Source organism: Herpailurus yagouaroundi, unplaced genomic scaffold (assembly GCF_014898765.1).
Source record: "Herpailurus yagouaroundi ecotype Mexico unplaced genomic scaffold, PumYag 201, whole genome shotgun sequence".
Taxonomy (NCBI): Eukaryota; Metazoa; Chordata; class Mammalia; order Carnivora; family Felidae; genus Herpailurus; species Herpailurus yagouaroundi.
In genome coordinates, this window is record NW_024412432.1 from 4339064 (window position 1) to 4358934 (window position 19871).

Below are 19871 nucleotides of genomic sequence, written 5' to 3' on the forward strand. Positions count from 1 at the left end.
CAAAAATATTTGCGAGAGGATCCTTTACACGGGCACCGCAGTGCAGAGGAAAGAACCCTGGCTGAGGACAAGGGTGATCGAACTGCAGTACACGTCTGAATCCCTGGAGGGGCTTTTGCAAACACCAGTTGCTGAGCCCCACTCCTAGAGTTCCTGATTGAATAGGTCTGGGACTTCCAAGAATTTGCATTTGTCACCAGCTTCCTGAGGATACAGATCCTGCTGGTCCCGTAACCACATTTGAGAACCACTGGACTAGGGCTTAAGGACACTGTGGTAGGCTGATAATGGCTTCCAGAGATATGCTCATGTTCTAATCGCTAGGACCAATGAGTGTGACCCTACGTGGTAAAGGTTTTACAAATGTGATTAAGTTAAAGATCTTGAGATCTTATCCAGCAGGCCCTGCTATGGGCTGAATATTTGCATCTCCCCAAAATTCTTTTTTTTTTTTTTTTTAGTTTATTTATTATTTATTTTGAGAGACAGAGAGAGAGAATGTGTGTGTGTGTGTGTGTGTGTGTGTGTGTGTGTGTGTGTGTGAGTGGGGGAAAGGGGAAGAGGGAGAGGGAGAGAGAGAATCCCAAGCTGGCTTCATGCTCAGCATGGGAGAGTATGTGGGGCTTAATCCCATGAACCATGAGATCATGACCTGAGCTGAAATCAAAAGCTGGACACTTAGCTGACAGAGACACCCAGGCGCCCTCCCCAAAATTCTTATGGTGAAACCTTACCTCCTAATGTGATGGTATTAGGAGATGGGGCCTTTGGGGGCTTTGCAGTTTAGATGAGGCCATGAGGGTGGGACCTCATGGTGAGATTACAGTCTTTATTAGAAGAGAAAGAGAATAGGGCTCATTCTCTCTCAAGGGAGGCTATAGCAAGAAGGCAGCCATCTGCAAGCCACAAGTAGAGCCCTCACCAGGAACCCGACCATGCTGGCCACCCTGATCTTGGACCTCCCAGTCTCCAGAGCTATGAGAAATAAATATCTCTTGCTCATGCCCCCAGTCTGTGGCATTTTGTTACAGCAGCCTGAGCATACCAAGACAGGCCCTAAATGCCGTTACAAATGCCCTTATAAGAGAGAGACAAAGGGAGATTAGACGCAGGAGAGGAAGAGGCAATGTGACCACAGAGGCAGAGGTTGAAGTGATGGGACCACAAGCCAGGGAGTGCCTGCAGCCACCAGAAACTGGATGAGGCAAAGGACAAGTTCTCCTCTACAGCTTCCAGAGGGAGCATGGCTCCTCAGACACCTTGATTTCAACCTGGTGAAACTGACTTTGAGCTTCTGACCCACGCAACTGTGAGAAGAAAAAAACAAAACAAAACTATTACACTGTCTTAAACCTCAGGATATAAGTATACAAACAGACAATGGCTAGATCATATATAACAAAAGAACTCTGGCCCACAGCCTCCACAGCAATCGGCACAGAATGGTCAGAACTTGGTCAATAACTGTTAGCTTCCTTAATCTGTGCCTCCGTTTCCAAATCAGGACCAAACAGAGAAAGCCAAATATGTTCCCCAAACCAATCACATAGGATGCCCAGCTTCCAGTTAGCCTGCCTGTAGCTTCCCCATGCCAACAGCTTCCCATCAGAGCATTCGTGAAGCTTTGTCCTTTTTTCATCATAAAGCCTCCCCACTCACCTTCCTGCCTTTGAGTCTACAAATGCAAGTGATGGTGGCCAGCTCCCTTGCTAGAGTACGCTCTGGATAAGTGGCCTCAGTTTGTCCTCATTTGGATGGGTTTTATTTCCACAAATCCTTCCTCTCAACGGTAAGTTTATTCTCATTTTCTATTTTCTACCACACCAAGTAGTACTTTGCTCATACAAGATAATCCGTAATTATTTTTAAGATCGTAGTGAAATTAGTATAGCCTCCCATATTACAGATAAGAACATAATACACCTGGAGAGATTAATGTATTTGCTAAAAGTTGCATCAAAGGGCAAGAAAAAATCCCAATTTCTGGACTCCCAGTCAAGTGCTTTTTTTCACTGCAAGACTGACTTCCTGGTTCTAGTATCTCCCCAACCTGCTCCCTCCCCAGTTTGTGTTATCGTCTTTGTCATGGCCCTGGGGTTGGAAGAGGGTACTTTTCGTGCCTTGACTTTGGATTTGGCCAAGGGACTTGGCTTTGGATGGTGAGATGTTAATGCTTCTGACTCAAGCAAGACTTGAGATGTGCTTTCATGGTTGGGCTTGCCCTCTTCCACCCCTGGCTGTCATTATGAGAAGAACAAGCCTCAGTTACCCACTGATCCAAGGAGGAGAAATTCATGGAGCAGACCTGTAACCAACAGGGAGCTTGGGGCCCAGCCAAGATTAATCAGTCCTGGCTTCCTAGCTCATCTACAGATACATGAGCAAGAGAACAGTGAAGTTTGTGGTATTTTTCATACAGCAAGAGCTGATTGGTGCAACTACTAACCATTTAAATAAAATGTGTGATTTAAAGAGGCAAGGTCAGGGGCACCTGGGTGGCTCAGTCAGTTAAGCATCCGACTTTGGTTCAGGTCACAACCTCACGGTCCATGGGTTCGAGCCCTGCGTCAGGCTCTGTGCTGACAGCTAGGAGCCTGGAGCCTCCTTCGGATTCTGTGTCTCCCACTCCCTCTCTGCCCCTCCCCAGCTCATGCTCGCTCTCTCTCTCTCTCTCAAAAAACATAAATAAAAACATTAAAAAAAATAAAGAGGCAAGATCAACAGTAGAAAGGGATTTATTAAAGGTACTTTTTTTTTTTTTTTAAAGAAAATCTCAATAGAACCATGTGTATTAGTTATCTATTCATACAAATTACCACAAACTCAGTGGCTGAACAGAACAGACACTTATGGTCCCATATTTTCTGTGGGCCAAGAGTCCGAGCACTGCTTAGCCGGGTCTTCTGCCCAGAGTCTCCCAAGGCTGTGGCCAGTATGTTGGCCAGATCTGGGTTCTCATCAGAAGCTAACCCAGGAAAGTATCTGCTTCCTCGCGTACCTGGTTGCAGATAGTGTTTGATTCCTTTCAACTCTAGGATCCATCGGTTCCCTTGGCCAACGAGGGGAGAGAGACTATGGGTAAATCCACTACCAAGGTGGGAGTCTTGCTTAAATAATCACAGAGTGGCATCCCCCCGTGTTTGCCATATTTTATTAGTTATGCGGAGGGGGGCGGGATTACACAAAGGCAGGGACACAGGGAAGGATGGCACGAGAAGAGGGGACAGCTATATGGTCTGTCACCACAGCCCATCTTCTCTTCCCATGAAGCATGGCATCTGCCATCTCTGCATGTCTCCTGGTGGTCTCGGGACAGTGCAGCTAACCAGCTGGCCGGGAGAAGCTGAGGAAAGATGAAAGGAAAAGGTGACATTTTCTGGAAAATAAAAAGTTGAATGGAACCAAATCTGCCTTTCAATTTCCTTCTAGTCATTTTGTGGCATTAATGATAAATGCTGACCTAGGGGCACCAGGATGGCTAAGTCAGTTGAGCATCCAACTCCAGCTCAGGTCATGATCTCACAGTTCATGAGTTCGAGCCCCACGTTGGGCTCGCTTGTCAGCCTGTCAGCACAGAGCCCGCTTCAGATCCTCCGTCCCCTTCTCTCTCTGCCCCTTCCCCACTTACGCTCTCTTTCAAAAAATAAAAAAACTTGACCTAGTAATTCTACTTTTTGGTACCCATCTTTGGGAACGTCTAGCACATGTGCCTGAAGAGACATATACAGGGCTTGTCATCTGTCGTGTGAAACAACATGTGTGTTCAGCACTGGAGGAATGGCTGCGTGGATTGTGACCCATCTCTACTTTGGAATAGTTTGTAACTCGTTTAAACAAAAAAGGTGGATTCAAAGTGTATTGTTAAGTGGAAAAGGCAAGGTGGAGAATACCCAGGCTATATGACACAAAGCGCAGAATATTTTCTGCATAGAAAGTACAAGTGCATAGGGAAACATCTAGAAAGGGATACAGAGGCCTCAGAGTACTGTTTAGCTCAGAGTTTCTGAGCTGACGAGAATTATGTCAGGAGAGGGATCAAAGGGGAGTCTGGTCATCTATATTTTGATTTTCTCCCCTGGGAAATGTATTCACATATTATTTTAGATTTACGTATGATATTGTTATACATTAATATATAATTCTTTATATTATATAGAATACTGTATATTATATGTATATGTTAATTTATATATTGTGTTAATATATGTGTTAACAAAATATTACATAAACATTATATGTATTACATAATTTACATATTACATTATAGCAAAGAAGTCAGGAGTAGAAGTCAGCAATATAGCTGTATAAATCATGATGGTTTTAACCATGTACACAGATTCCTTGATACTTCTCCCTTGAAGAGAAGATCTGCCCCGGCCAGTAGTTTAACTACAACCTCACGAGGGACCCTGAACCAGAATGACTGGGACAAACTGCTCCCAGATCCCTGCCCCACAGAAAATGTGAGATGGTAAGTGTTGTTTTAAGCCTCCAAGTTCGGGGCTAACTTGTTACACAGCAACAGATAACTGATACACAGATTGGTGAGACTAACAGTGGCTTTTTACAACAAGGTAGCGTTCTTACACCACCTTGGAAGAGTACATGGAAGTGTTTTGAGCAAGAGGAATGTCTGTCCGTTAAGGGTGAAGTTAAAATAAAGTCCTTGTTTTTAATACGCTCAGTCGCCAACATGGAAAAATCCTGTCACACCAGGGAAAAAACACTGAAGACTTACCAAACCTTTGTCGTGTGATAGCGATCACCAAAAACCCAGCATCCATCTTGTCAACAAATGTTATTCCATTCCACCCATAGTAGAATTTTCCTTTTGCCTTCATAATGCATCCTTCCCAGAACTTCTCCCTGAATCACATCAACAGTTTGAAGGTTGCGCAATGACTGCCTATGAGAACAGCCCCCAAGCGGGTGAAGTTTGCACCCCAACCCATCAACATTGGTTACGATCATCGCTGGGCCTTTGGATTACTGGTGATTTCATCTTCTTCATGGTGGATCCCATTTTCAAATTTTCTGCAACGAATGCATATTAATTTGGACAGCAAAAAAATATTAATGCTAATTCTCTTTTACGATTGATTTATTTTGAGAGAAAGAGAGCGAGGGAGAGAGAGCACGTGTGCTCACACAAGCACAAAAGGGGCAGAGGGAGAGAGAGACTGAGAGACAGAACCCCAAGCAGGTTCCACAGTGTCACTGCAGAGCCTGATGCAGTGCTTTTACTCATGAACAGCGAGATCGTGACATGAGCCAAAATGAAGAGTCAGCTACTGACGCGACTGAGCCACCCTGGGGCGCCACGCGAATTCTTTTTAAAAGTTACCACATATCGATTAACAACTACATGTTGTTTCTTTCAGCAGGCAGAACCCAAGCCCTCAGCTACCACCACTGTCTATTTAGCTGTAACCCATGTGGCCCAAACATTTCTCCCCGGTGGCTGGATAAGCCCCCTGAAACCCTGTGACTAGTTCATATCCTAGAAGGAAAAAGGTAAAGGCTTCTTACCTAAAGGAAAAAAAAAAAAAAATCTCCCTTTATTTATTTATTTATTTATTCATTTATTTTTAGAAAGAGAGCACACACACAAGTGAGAGAGAGAGAGAGAGAGAGAAGCAGAGGGAGAGGGAGGGAGAATATTAAGCAGGTTCCACACTCAGTGCAGAGCCCAAGGCGGGGCTCAATCCCGCAACCCTGGAATCATGACCTGAGCCAATATCAAAAGTCGGACGCTCAAGGGACTGAGCCACCCAGGCGCCACACCCCAAAGCCCTTTATTTTAAAGGTCTTTCTGAGGCTGGTGTCTGGGTCACGTTTCTAAGGCTCAGACCTGAACATAAAAGGTGGGTTTGCCCCAAAGCCTCAGACCTCTAGCAGCTGGCCTGGTTCTGCCTCCTGCCTGCCTCATAGAAGGAGGAGAACCTGGAGAACCCAGTGGCCCTGGGCCTGGTCTTCAACTTTTATTTCCCGTCTTGCCTTGACTCATGCATGCTAACATCCAGCTTGATCAAAAGCAAGGAACAGTTTGAGTCTTCTCTCGACCCTTATCGATTTTCTCTTTATCCCGTCCCCGTCTCGAATCTTCTTGTCCCTTCCTATGGCCGACCTCATCACCTGAAGTCTATTCTTATTTGAGAAATCTCCTTACTGTCCTGGTGCCTCCTCTCCCCTCCTTCCAATCCACGCGGCTGGACTGAAATCCCCACGTTCCTCTCGTCACCTCCCATTCCAAGCTCTCCCGTGTGTTCCTGTTGCAACTACCTGAAGTGTGAGTCCTCAGTACATTCAGCATCTCCAGACCCTACCCCTTTCCAACAGGTATCTCTTTCCAGACATATCTCCACAGCCACGCCAATCCCATCTAACCGGCATGTATGTATTAAGTACTGCTATGCCCCAGGACCATACTTACGATGGGGAAATAGACAAAAAGAGCTTACAGCCTAGTAAAAGAGACCATTAGTAATTACATAGAGGGGCTCAGAGTGTTTACAGAGGGTGGAGGAGAGGAGCCTCAAACAGCACCGTGGAGGAAAACCTCCCTCAGATTGAAAAAGGGGGCAGGGAGATGGTCTCGGAAGGATTCCCAGAGGAGATGATGCTTGAGCTAAAACCAGAAGCCACGTGGAGGCTAAGTAGCTAAAGAAGTGAACAGAGGGCTTTCCAGGCCTAGAGAACAGCACAGGCAAAGCTTCGGTGGCCTGAGCAAGTATCCAATGTAGGAGAAACCGACCAGATACGGTCCATGAGTGACGAAGCCAAAAGCAGAGCGGGGATGATCTCACTCAGTGGGTACCAACTGGTACTAATTGACTGAGCCCAGGCTTTGAAGCATGGTGGCGCCCAGACCACAGACCAACCCATGTGGCATAAGACAATTCACTTAGCCTATCAGAGCCTCAGTTTCCCTAGGCCTAAAGTGAGATTTAAAATACCAACCATGTGGTGTTATTTTGAGGATCATAAAATAAAATGCATTTAAATCACCAGGCTGAGGGGCGCCCGGGTGGCTCAGTCGGTTGAGCGTCCGACTTTAGCTCAGCTCATGATCTCACGGTCTGTGGGTTCGAGCCCCGCGTCGGGCTCTGGGATGACAGCTTGGAGCCTGGAGCCTGCTTCAGATTCTGTGTCTCCCCCTCTCTCTGACCCTCCCCCGCTCATGTTCTGTCTCTCTCCCTCTCTATCAAAAATAAATAGACATTTAAAAAATTTTTTTAATAAAAAAAATAATGAATCACCAAGCTGAGTGTCTGCCCCATTACGGAAGGTTGAAAAATCCATGCCTCCCTTCCCCTTTTATTACTTAATAAGAACCGTAGCAAACAACTACGTAGCATTTACTCTGCACCAGGCACTTTACAATTCATGGAAAACAAATGCCTCAAGAGTATGCATGAAGCGCTTAGCGGGTCTACTGAGAGCTTCTCTCTACCACGGTGGAGCGAACAGAGCTGAGAGATAACAATGGCCAGAAAGAAAGGGGTCACCTTTTATTCAGGTTAGCAGGAAACTAACTACACATCAGTGAAGAAGAAAGACGTTAGAGTCGCAGAGCACTAGACGCGACTTGGAACAAAGGCCTTCAGACGGTGTGGAGACCAGAGCTCTATAGTCTCTGCCATCAGGATACCCGGGGTCCACTTCTAGCATCAGCCCTCCGCAGGCTGGTCCCTTATCACACTCCCTCCTTCACCACATCATCATCGAAGGCAAAGCCTTTCCCGAATGAGCGGCTGCCTTCCCTGCTCACATCGCTCTTCATTTGCAACGAATGGGCACAATTGTCTGGTCTTGTGGTGCATTCCCTCCTTCCTTCATTTGGCTGATATTTCCTGGAGGCTGAAAGCATAACAGAAATCAAAACACATACAGCCCCTCCCCTCTGGGAGCTCACAATGCTGAGAAACCAGTGAGGGAGCAAGGCACTAGTCATCACAAAAGTAAGTGTTTAAATGTATTTTTTTTTTTTTTTTAATGTGCCGTGCTAGAGAGTTAGGCTGCTTGGCGGTGTTCAGCAGGGTTTCTGACCCAGTGAACCGAAGGGTCTTGGAGGACCAGTATAATTGCCCCCAACTATTTTACAAGCAAGCTCCTGTAGGCCTGACCCCATCATATTTGTCCTCGCTTCCCCTGCCACCCCGGCCAGTGGCACATAGTAGCCGCTCAATAAATGTCAGCTGCAATAAAGGAGTTCCCGGACCAGTTCAGATCAAAGCCTGACTCCCACCAGAGTTAATAAAAAGCTCTGGTTACAGGCTTCTGAGGACACAACCTGGGATGTTTGCTTTCCTTCATTTCCAAGGAAGGCATTCTCGAGTTCCCAACATTTAAGAGAAGGCTCAGGAGAGAAAGTTTGTGTAGTTAATAATCCAGCCCGGGATGGTTTATCTCAAAGCCGAGGGGGTGGGGGGTGGCTGGCTGCCTCAGGGCTGTCAGCAGGGAACTGGATGTGAAGAGGTGGGAGATTACAGGAGCTTTGGAGACAAAGGAACATAAATCAAAAAGAATTAAAAGAAAACAAGATCCTTGAGCCTCCGCCTGTTAAGGTTCTTTTAAAAGTATTTTTGCTAGTGAGTCGGGTGGGGGAGGGTAAACAAAGTTTAAATGAAGGAAAGTAAGCCCAAAAGTGAATGGCTAAAGGCCGCGTACAGCCCAGGTCTGTCCCCTCCTCTGTCTTTTTACTTTTCTCTGTCTTACTGTTAATGGCCCGAAATGATTAACAATTGGAAAAAAGATGTCACAGACATAAACTGTTTCCTCCCTCTCTTCCCCACTCTTGTTTCAATTCCCGTTTGGTTCAGACACTCTGAGCTACAGATCTTCCTTCACGATGAAATGGTTTGGGCTCTACTTAATAAGTCAACACCAGAATGCAAGGCGGGGTTGAGCAGGTGGAAGAGGATGGCTTTATCCCAAAAGCATAAACGTCCACCCGAATTAGATTTAAATAGTAACACTGCACCGAAGCTGTGCAAGTCCCACGCCCTCCATAAATCGGGCAGCCAGCCTGAACCCCTTACCAGAGCTTCGAACAGAAACCATCCTACTCCAGGACGTCCTCAGGCTTCTGGTCTTTTCTAAGATGATACATTACCAGAACTTTAGACAAGAACATTAATTCCCACCCCTGATACCTCCACGGGTAGCCCACTCTCCTACAGAGGAAACCACTTCTTCGAGAATTAGGGTTGCCATAGAAAATTCAGGACGTCTAGTTAAATGTGAATGTGAAATAAGCAACAAATAATTTTTCAGTATGAGTGTGGCCAAAATATCACATGTTTGGATGTCCTACTTTTACTTGCTAAATCTGGCAAACCTTGCGATTCTCCAGCTCAACAGATCCTAAACATATAGGGTTGCCAGATAAGCTATAGGTTGGTCAGTTAATTTGAATTTTAGATAAATAACTAATCATTTTTTAGTATAAGTATATCTCATGCTGCAATATTTGGGATATATATATATATATAGTTAGAAAGAAGGAAAGAAAGAAAGAAAAGAAAAGGAAAGAAAGAAAGAGGGAGAAAGGAAGGAAGGAAGAGGGAAGAAGGGAAGGAGGAAGGAAGGAAGGGAGGAAGGAAGGAAGGAAGAGGGAAGGAAGAAGAAAGGAAGGAAGGGAGGGAGGAAGGAAGGAAGAGAGAAGGGAGGGAGGGAGGGAGGAAGAGGGAAGGAAGGAAGAAGGGGAAGGAGGAAGGAAGGAAGGGAGGGAGGGAGGGAGGGAGGAAGAGGGAAGGAGGAAGGAAGGAAGGAAGGAAGGAAGGAAGGAAGGAAGGAAGAAGGAAGGAAAGAAGGAAGGAAGGGAGGGAGGGAGGAAGGGAGAAGGGAGGAAGGGAGGAAGCGGGGAGGGAGGAACAGACTCCAAATAATGGAGTCTCTCATGCTCATTAATTTATTCTTTTAATATGTGTATACACTCCGAAAGCATCGGGGCTAAAGCCAGCACAGGGATCATGTGTAGCTTTTGTGAGAACACCATGATAAATATGAAGATTGCACCATACTACCACAGGGCTCCCGTGCACTTGCACACACATACACACACACACACGTGTGTGTGTGTGTGTGTGTGTGTGTGTGTGTGTGTGTGTGTATAGCAGACTGGAGAGACACAGCATTCTTATGATAAAGGCAACTACAATAACACCTGAGTTGTTGTTGCTGTGTTTAGGCAGAAAAGTCCCAAGAACACATATAAATAAATATAAATCATAAATGAGAAAGGACATCTTTTCTGAGAAAATGGAGGAGCAAAGGGGGTGGTTAAAGTTCCCAAGTAAGCTGAGGGTAAAGGAAGAAGCATGTGAAGGGGTAGGAGACGAGCTTACTGCATGTATCAGCTGGACGCTGGTGGAAGAGACACTCAGTTCAAAGCCAGTAAGGAGCCGAGCATTCGTCCGGGTGCTTCTGTGACTGTTCGTTTGCCTGCCTTGGCAGTTTTACTCTTGACTACTGGCTTTCTACCATGCTTTGTTTCACATTCTGTGAGTGTGTATGGCTAACATGTATCTTTTCTCTTTAATCTACTCTACAGCATAAAATCCATAGGGAAACAGCAGCAAGGATTCAAATATTACTGTTTGAATTAAAAATTCAAAAATGATTATACTCTTAACTCTGTTAAAAACTGGGAGACATTATCGTGAAGAGCGATCAAATATTTCCAATCTTGCTTAAGAAGTCTTTCGGAAGGATAACAATGATCTTTCAATGATCATGTCAAAGAAAAGTAAAAAGAAGCAGGTGAAATTCATGTTAATAAAAGATTTTACTGAAGGGGCACCTGGGTGGCTCAGTCGGTTGGGCGTCCAACTTCGGCTCAGGGCATGCTCTCACAGTTCGTGAGTTCGAGCCTTGCGTCGGGCTCTGTGGTGACAGCTCAGAGCCCGGAACCTGCTTTGGATTCTGTGTCTCCCTCTCTCTCTGCCCCTTCCCCGCTCATGCTCTGTCTCTCTCTCTCTCTCTCTCTTAATAATAAATAAACATTAAAAAAAAAGATTTTACTGAAGCCCAGTATCTCCAAAATACTATCATTTCAACATGCAATTAAAATTATGAATGCAATACTTTATATTTTTTCTTAAACCAAGGCTTCAAAATCTGGCACATCTCACCTAGATGCTAACTTTTACCAGAAATACTTTATGTATATTTAGATTTCATAAAATTTGCATTTGAAAATGGAGACTCACGTACCCAACTTGTTCGGAACATACTTACGAGCTTCCCAATAACCGAGTTAACTCTTTAAGTTTAAACTGACATAGAATTAAAAAGCCAGCCTCCCGTTGTCCCAACCACATTTCAAGTGACCAATACCTGCAAGTGCAGATCGAAGGTAAAGACACAAATTTCCAGCCTCCAGTTTTCAGCCTCTAAGTAACATCATCGATTTCTGCTGCTCGTGCCCTATTTCTTGCTCTTTTAATATCCTGATTGTCACTCAACCTGCAGTCCCATCTTCTGGAAAATAAAGCCTAGAAAGAAAAGGGGTTGACCTCCGACTTATCCCAAAGAACAAAGCAAATTCATCCCCTGAGCTCTACTGATATTTTCTTTTGTTGTAACTTTTTTTAAATGTTTATTTATTTTTGAATGAGAGAGAGAGAGAGAGAGCACGCGAGGTGGGGAGGGGCAGAGAGAGAGGGAGACGCAGAATCCGAAGCAGGCTCCAGGCCCCGAGCTGTCAGCACAGCGACGAAGGGATCGAGCCCATGAGCCAAGAGATTATGACCTGGGCCGAAGTCAGATGCTCAACCAACTGAGCCACTCAGTCGCCCCTTGACCGATATTTTCTTAATGGTAACATTCAGTTCTGTAAACGCTGTAGAAGTAACTTCATCTGCACGGAACTTGGAGTGGTTTCTGCCTATTCCTTCTTGGTATGCAGAGAGCATTGCGCATGGTAAGTATTCAACAAAAGCATGCTAAATGCGCAAATGAGTGACCATTCGGGAGACATGCTCCAGTTAATTGTGCTCATGGAGGGGCGCCTGGGTGGCGCAGTCGGTTAAGCGTCCGACTTCAGCCAGGTCACGATCTCGCGGTCCGTGAGTTCGAGCCCCGCGTCAGGCTCTGGGCTGATGGCTCGGAGCCTGGAGCCTGTTTCCGATTCTGTGTCTCCCTCTCTCTCTGCCCCTCCCCCGTTCATGCTCTGTCTCTCTCTGTCCCAAAAGTAAATAAACGTTGAAAAAAAAAAATTAATTGTGTTCATGGAAAAACCGAAGGAGATCATTTAAGAAAAGAATTCTCTGCCCTATTCTTTGGGTAATGTCTTTAACCAAGACCCTTTCATCCAGTGATACCTGATGATAGCAACAGAAAGAGGGAGGAGGAGTGCCAAGAGGAAGCTGTCATCAGATATCTCTGCTCAGACAAATGACCAGAATTCTCCTGCTCTGGCCCACCCCTCATTTGATGGTGGCACAGACCGGTACAGCAGGGACACAGACCAAAGCGCTATTACCGGACTTCAGGTCTTGGGGGGGGAATGAAATAAAGTCGAGTATCGATCCCAGCAGAGACAGTTCAGACATGGAAGGGCCAGCCCGTGCCAGAAACCCCAGCACAGCCCTTTGGGATTTGCTGAGAGAGTCCCTCAAGAAGGTTCGGAAGTTGGGGCGCCTGGGTGGCGCAGTCGGTTAAGCGTCCGACTTCAACCAGGTCACGATCTCGCGGTCCGTGAGTTCGAGCCCCGCGTCGGGCTCTGGGCTGATGGCTCAGAGCCTGGAGCCTGTTTCCGATTCTGTGTCTCCCTCTCTCTCTGCCCCTCCCCCCGTTCATGCTCTGTCTCTCTCTGTCCCAAAAATAAATAAATGTTGAAAAAAAAATTTAAAAAAAAAAAAAAAAGAAGGTTCGGAAGCACTTACAAATAAATACATAGGGGAAAAAGGTGGATTGTGCACACTCACTTCAATAAGAAAGAGATGAGAAAAACTCCCTTTTGAAAAAAAAAAACATGCAAATCACTTAAGAATTGGACGAAGAACTCTCAGATGAGGTCCGCTTTGAGAAGGTCACGTGCCAAGAAAAAAAAGAAGATGTATGAGTAGAGCTCACCTCCAGGAGTGAGGTCAGCAGAGCAGAAGCTCAAAACAAGGTTAGGACTGAGGGAAACAAGTGCTTACAATTTTTAAAAGGGGTATTTGTTAGTTTCCTATTGACGGTATAACCAATTGCCACAAACCTCATGGCTTAAAATAGCACAAATTTATTGTCTGAAAGTTCTGAGGGTCAAAACTCCAAAACCAGTCTGATTGGGCTAAAAGCAAGGTGTCGGCGGACCTGAATTCCTGCTGGAGGTTCTAGGGGATATTCCATTTTCTTGTCTTTTCTGGTTTCTAGAAGCATCCTGCATTCCTTGGATTCTGGCCCAACATGGCTCCACCTTCAGCTTGCATGGTTGTATCTCTTTCTCTCTTTCTGATCATCTTGTCTCCCTCTTATAAGAACACTTGTGATGGATGGCATTGGGCCCACCCAGATAAGCCAAAATAATCTCCCCATCTCAGGATCCTTGATTTAATCACACCTGCAAAGTCCTCTTTACCAAGGTTCCAAGGATTTGTGCATGGACATCTTTGGGGACCGTTACTCAGCCTGGCACAGATATACTTGACTGTCCTACAGGAAAATGAATATTTCTCGGAGGCAATGATGTGATGCTCAGCAGTGACAAAGGGGAAGTGAGCCTTCTTGATTCCTTCATGACTTCCAACTTCTCTGACAGGAAGACTGATCCCTTCCCCAACCCCTATAAGCTAATACACCCAGTTTCCCCCAAGTCTCTGTGATTCATTGTGCTGTCCTCTGTTAGAGCATTCAATCACTCAACGAATAGTTATTGAACATCTACTATGTTGAAGCAATATTCTAATCACCCAGGATAGCAAATCTAATCACCCAGTGAGCAAAACAAATGAAAGTTCTTATCCTCAAAAAACGATCACACTAGTAGGGGAAGACACACAATTAAAAAAAATTAAAAAGAAAGAAGGAAGGAAATTATACGGTGTATTTGAAAGTGATTAAGTGCTATTTAAAAGGCAAGGCAGGGGAGAGTGCCTGGGTGGCTCAGTCCGTTAAACATGTTAAGCACCTGACTTCCGCTCAGGTCATGATCTCATGGTTTGTTCCAGTTTCAAATCAGGTGAGCAGGAACCCCTCTTGGGTGAGCTCCACTTCTCTCTCTCTCTCTCTCTCTCTCCCTCTATCACTTGTGACCCCTCTGGTGCTCAAAAAAAAAAAAAAAAGGGGGGGGGGGGGGGGGGGGGGGGGGAGAGGAGTGGGGAATGCAGGTAGTTAACCTGCTAGGTGCTAACTCAGTGTTTAGGAAAGGCTTCCCTGAGAATAGGGCATCTGCCCAATCTGCTTGAAGGGTGAAGGAGGGAGCCACACCCTTTCTTAGATCCCCTAAGAACAGAAACCGCAAATAAGGCAAAAGCCCCGCAGGGGGAACAGCTTGAGGGGCTGAAGCAGATGGGGACTAGCCAGGCTGCAGGAGAATCAGCAAGGGGACAGTTGCAGGAGCTGAGAACAGATGCTCATGGGAGGGCCAGCCGAGGAAGGCCTTGTCACATCGGATTGTCCAGGACCATGAGCTCCAGAGAGCAGGGATACTGTCTCATTCTCTTTGGTGTCCCTGGCACCTCGCACAGTGTGAGCATGCGTAGTTAACGCTTGCGACACGGGGCATGCTTCTCTCCTTGCAACTTCACTGCAGGCTTCTTCCCTCCTGCACGTAGGACAGGGGCCTGGCATGTCTGTCACTAGATAGCACGGACCCGACGCCTGTGGCCAAGAAGTAGGAGTTGCAGGTGCAGGGGCCAGAATCCTGTGCGCTCTGCCCCTGCGCTCTGCCTACCTGCTCCGCGGCTGCCTCGCTGCCCTTCGCTCACTGCCCCCCGCCAATGCCATCCCACCTGTGCCAAAGCCCCCCGGCGGCGAGGCCTTTTTCCTTTCATCACCCGCTGGGAGCACCAGCTCCGCGGAAAGCTGGAGAGACCGGAAGAATTGGGGTGGGGAAGGAGGTGCGAGACCCGCCCCGCCGGCGCGGTCTGGGGTGGGGATGGGGGTGGGGGGGGGAGAGGGGACGGGAGTCGGGAGCGCCGCGCCCAGCGCGGGGGCGGGGGACAAAGGGTTAAGCGATCGGCGTTACTGTCTGCGTGCGGCTGGGCTCCGAGGGCCTCGCGTTGCGCCTGGGTGGTCCGGTACAGTCGCGGGCAGCAACCTATTAGTGGTATCTCGGCGTGATTTATGCAGCTGTCAAGCTGCCTTCACCGCGACAAGTGAACTGCGGCCCCGCGCCGCGCTCCTTCCGAGACCATCAGTAAATGGGGCCAAAGAGAAAGGAAAACAGCCCAAGGTGCCACCCCTCAGCCTCCGGGTCCTCTAATGACGAGTCCCCTCTATAGAAAAACATCCAGCTGCCCCCAGGAGAGCGACTCACAGAGCCCCACTGTCTGGGGCGCCAGGCCGGCAGGGGGCCGGTGGGGGGTGGGGGGGCAGGCGGGCTTGGCAGGGAGCCACCCGCCACCAGCGGAGCGGGGGCAAGCCAGCCCGCCAGGCGTGGCGCGGACACGGCCAGGGGGCGACGGTGACAGTGCCAGGGGTGGACGTCGTCCTGCGGCCAGGGGAGCGTGGTCAAGCCAACATGCCACCCACGAGGTCTGGCACCCGCTCCACCCCGCCACCCCTCCTTTTACCCTCCGGCACAGGCGACGCTGGCCTGAGAGGGCTACACAGGGGACACGCGTCCCCTCGGCCTCAGCAATCCCCACACCTCCCACCTGCGCAGGTGACCCTGGGTCCGTCCATGGCCATCAGACACCAGCGCCTACCCCCCCCCCACTCCCCCTTGCCCACACCCACACCGGTGCACACACCCCTGCCACACGCACCCGTACCTACACACCTGCTATCCAAGAGGGCCACGGCCCCCCAGGAGAGGGCTATCTCTTTTATTCAGTATTTGATTGACAGTGAAGTAGCCAAGGACCTGTGCAAAGCTTTAGAGGCCTGGGGAAGTGTGCGTCTGTGTGTCTGCGCGTGCGTGTGCGTGCGCGTGTGCGTGAGAGAGCGCGCGCGCGCCAACAACCACAGGACTGCCCTTGTTAATAACGTCAGGGACGTTAATAGGCCTCTTTTCTCCCTGCTGCCAAGTGGCATGCGGTGCATTGTGTTTGTGGTACCGCAGTGGAGGGCAGGTGTTCCACACTGGATCTGATTCCCAGCCAGAACGTTTCAGAGGCTGGAGGTGACGCACAGCGACGAGTTCCTGATTGCTGCTGACACGGGGAGAAGCGGAAGGAGGTGCGTGCTGGCCCCCGGGGTCTCCCCCCCCCCCCCGCCCCCGGAACGGCCCCTCCCTCCCTCTCTCTTCCTTCAATACCTTGGCCTTGCCTTGAGGCCACAGGACCCGGCACTCCACAACGTGGGTGCCCTGAAAAGGAAACTCTTAGCTGGACTCAGAAGGACACAGGTGGCACCGACAGCTGCACGCTCCCTGGGTCTCTGGACTTGGCAGAGCTCCCTGGACTTGGTCATTTAACAGTCCTGTCAACACAGGCGGGAAGGGACAATGGCATTTTTAATAAGCTTCCTGTTTGTTCAGAGAGGAAGCTGCTAATGCCTCACTCCAGAATGGTGTCTGGAGGTGACCGTGCCAGCTCTCCCTCCGGGCACCTGATCTGCCCCCCTTCTGCCTGTTCAGCCACAAGTTTCAAAGGTTGACAGTTTAGCTCAGGGCATGGCAGCTCTTGCATTTCCCACTGCCAGGGGCTTCTCAAGGACCCTTGTGCCCTTCTGTTTTCCAGGGCACCATTCTTCTGCTCTGGTCTGGGTATAAAAGGGAACAGCTGCACTGGAAGTCGGGACTGGAGCCCGCTTGGCCCACATTCCTTGTCGAATTCCCGTCTTGGCCCTCTCCCCTGAACCCCCACGTCCGGTTAGTGCAGGCGGTCCCCGGGGCCCTGCTTCTACTTTCAAATCCCTCACGGCAACGCCTCACACCACCCCACACGGCATGAGGGGCCTTTCTGGGGTTTGTTTTCTCATTGGCTCCCCAGAGACCCTGGACAGATAAAGTCACAAGGAGGTAGAAGGCATCCATTTTCTTTCCGGTCGCTCCTTGAGAAAGAAGGAGGCTGGTGACAGAAGAATAAACCGTTATAATTCCTTGGGTGCTTTTCTGGCATATTCTGTGGGGAAGCTATGCCTGGAAATGACGATGGATGGGCCCAGATTGATTTTTTTTTTTTTCTGCTGTTTCCCACATAGGGTCTTTTCAAACTCATTTGTGCAAGACTTTTTTTTTTTTTTTCTTTTCTGAAAAGCTGGGAGAAGGTAAAATTTCACAGGAGAGTCCCATGCTTTCTTCTGTGGGAACTATGAGGCCAGCTCACCAACTCCACTGTTCCCACGTGGCTTCAACCCCGCCTTGTCCCACCCAGGCCTTTGCAATGACTTTCTCAAAACTCCAATCTTTCTTCTTCCGCCCTAATCACCTTCTTTAAATACAAGCAAGATCTCACTTTTCCCTCCTCTAAAATCTTCACTGGCAAACTGTCTGCCAAAGTCCCAAACCTGAGTGTCATCAAAAGCCCTTGACAAGATGGATCCATCCAATCTCTTTTTATGTACCCTCCCTTCAGAAGATACACGTGGTAGGGGCGCCTGGGTGGCTCAGTCAGTTAAGCGTCCGACTTCGGCTCAGGTCATGATCTCGTGGTTCATGGGTTCGAGCCCCGCGTGGGGCTCTGTGCTAACAGCTCAGAGCCTGGAACCTGCTTTGGATTCTGTGTCTCCCTCTCTCTCTGCTCCTCCCCCACTCATGCTCTGTCTCTCTCTCTCTCAAAAATAAACATTTAAAAAAATTAAAGAAAGAAAAGGAAGATATACGTGTTAATCTGGGTTGGCCAAGAAGTAGACATCATGATGAGATTCACAATGCATAGATTCACTTGCCATTTGCAACTACGTGGATGGAACTGGAGGGTATTATGCTAAGCGAAATTAGTCAGAGAAAGACAAATATCATATGACTTCACTCATATGAGGACTTTAAGACACAGAACAGATGAACACAAGGGAAGGGAAGCAAAAATAATATAAAAACAGGGAGGGGGACAAAACATAAGAGACTCTTAAATACGGAGAACAAACAGAGGGTTACTGGAGGGGTTGTGGGAGGGGGGATGGGCTAAATGGGTAAGGGGCATTAAGGAATCTACTCCTGAAATCATTGTTGCACTATATGCTAACTTGGATGTAAATTTTAAAAATAAATTTAAATTTTTTTTAAAAAAATGCGTAGATTCAACTAGGGCTAATACCTGTGGAAGAGAAAATGGGGCAGTAGCTGGAGAAAGCAGGAAGAACTGTCAGAGTTTAATGAAGGTTTGACATACACACACGCACACACACACACACACACACACACACACACACAGCGAAGGGGAGAGGAAGGAAATGTCAAGTAGAAGCATCCAAGACTGATATAGAATTAAGAAAGTTGCATCAAGGCCATCAGGGAGCGATGTCAGCCCACATCAAGGGAAATTTAGCCAACAGAGGACTTCCATGGCTTCCAGGAATGGACCCATCTTTGTATCCCTGCCTCACTCAGCCACTGGCTGAGAACAGCCGATGGGAAATGCATTTGGCCTTGATGAAACCCAGTGTGGATTGGTTTATGGACTTTTCAGAGGGCAGCAGCTGGGACCCTTGGTCAACCCCTGGATTTTGAGGTCTTCAAGGGGCAATTCCATGGGCATTCCCATAGCTGCCACAAGGTGCAGGTCAGCCAAAGAAAGTAACCTATAGTCTTCAGAGCAAGCCATTCACCCATGCATTTGCTCCTGCCTTCTTCCTGGCCTGCCATGCTCCTTCTTCCATTCTACCACCAAATGAAATTCTACTCATCCTTCAAGGGTCCACACAAGTGCCACCTTCTCCAAGAAGCCTTTTATCTACACTGATGATACTTTGCCTGCCCCTCCATGATAGCATCCTTTTGGATTTACACTAGTTGTCCAAGTCTCATCCCTGGCCTTGAGGATGAGAACTGTTTCATTCCTCTTTATACAAGTAGTTTGGCACCGCAGCTCACATAGATTCACTCACGTACTTATTCAACAGGATTTCTTGTTTATTTTTATGTACCAGGCACTACACTGGGCCCCACTGGTCTAGAATTGTGCAAGATGGTGAAGGAGCTTACTTTCCAGCCTGGGTGAGGGAACTAGGAGAATGAAAATATTAAGAGTCAAGCAATGTCCCACAGGAGAAAGGGGACAAGAAGGCAGAGTCCTGAGCCAGGGTATCCTGGGCTGGTACGATGTTTTTAAAAAATGTACAGCAATTGCTTGGGAGTGCTAAATTTGGGGAGTTGACGTTGAAAACCATCCAGAAGTCAGATTAATGAATTTCAATGACCCCATTGGTTCAGCAAAATTACCAGAAAGCCTCTGTCTACAATGGCTCTGAATGGGCAAAAAAAAATCTCTGTGCCTGTGTCTTACACTGCCATAAATGTTTATTGGAGCTATGCACAGGCTTTCAGAAACCCCAGGCCAAAGTCAAGAAATTAACAAGTAAATACAAAGCAAAAGCTCTTCTTAAAGTAATTCCCCATTAATAAGTATAAAATGCTTAAGAAAACAATCCACTGTGAGTAAAAAGTCAGTGAGTACAACAGATGATTAATTCATCAAGAACTTGAGATAATAGAAAAACAATGTAAGAGAAACTATAAAGCAAGTATGCTTAAAGTATAAAAGCATTTCTTTACGTATTAGAAATAGAAGGGAAAAAATTGGACTCTATGAAAAAATGAACCAGCAGATTTGAAA

General features: G+C 47.5%; 1 long non-coding RNA gene across 2 annotated transcripts; it reads right to left on the reverse strand.

Annotated features, from left to right (window-relative positions):
- Positions 1-3108: 3108 nt before the first annotated feature.
- Positions 3109-18365, reverse strand: LOC121014201 (uncharacterized). 2 transcript variants are annotated; one of them, XR_005783107.1, is made up of 4 exons: positions 18354-18365; positions 15935-16018; positions 7509-7860; positions 3109-3343 (listed from the first exon to the last, which is right to left on the reverse strand). It is a non-coding gene; the product is annotated as an uncharacterized LOC121014201 (long non-coding RNA). The 2 variants fall into 2 exon arrangements; XR_005783106.1 differs by lacking the exon at positions 3109-3343 and having other exon boundaries at positions 7491-7860.
- Between the last annotated feature and the right edge of the window lie 1506 nt (positions 18366-19871).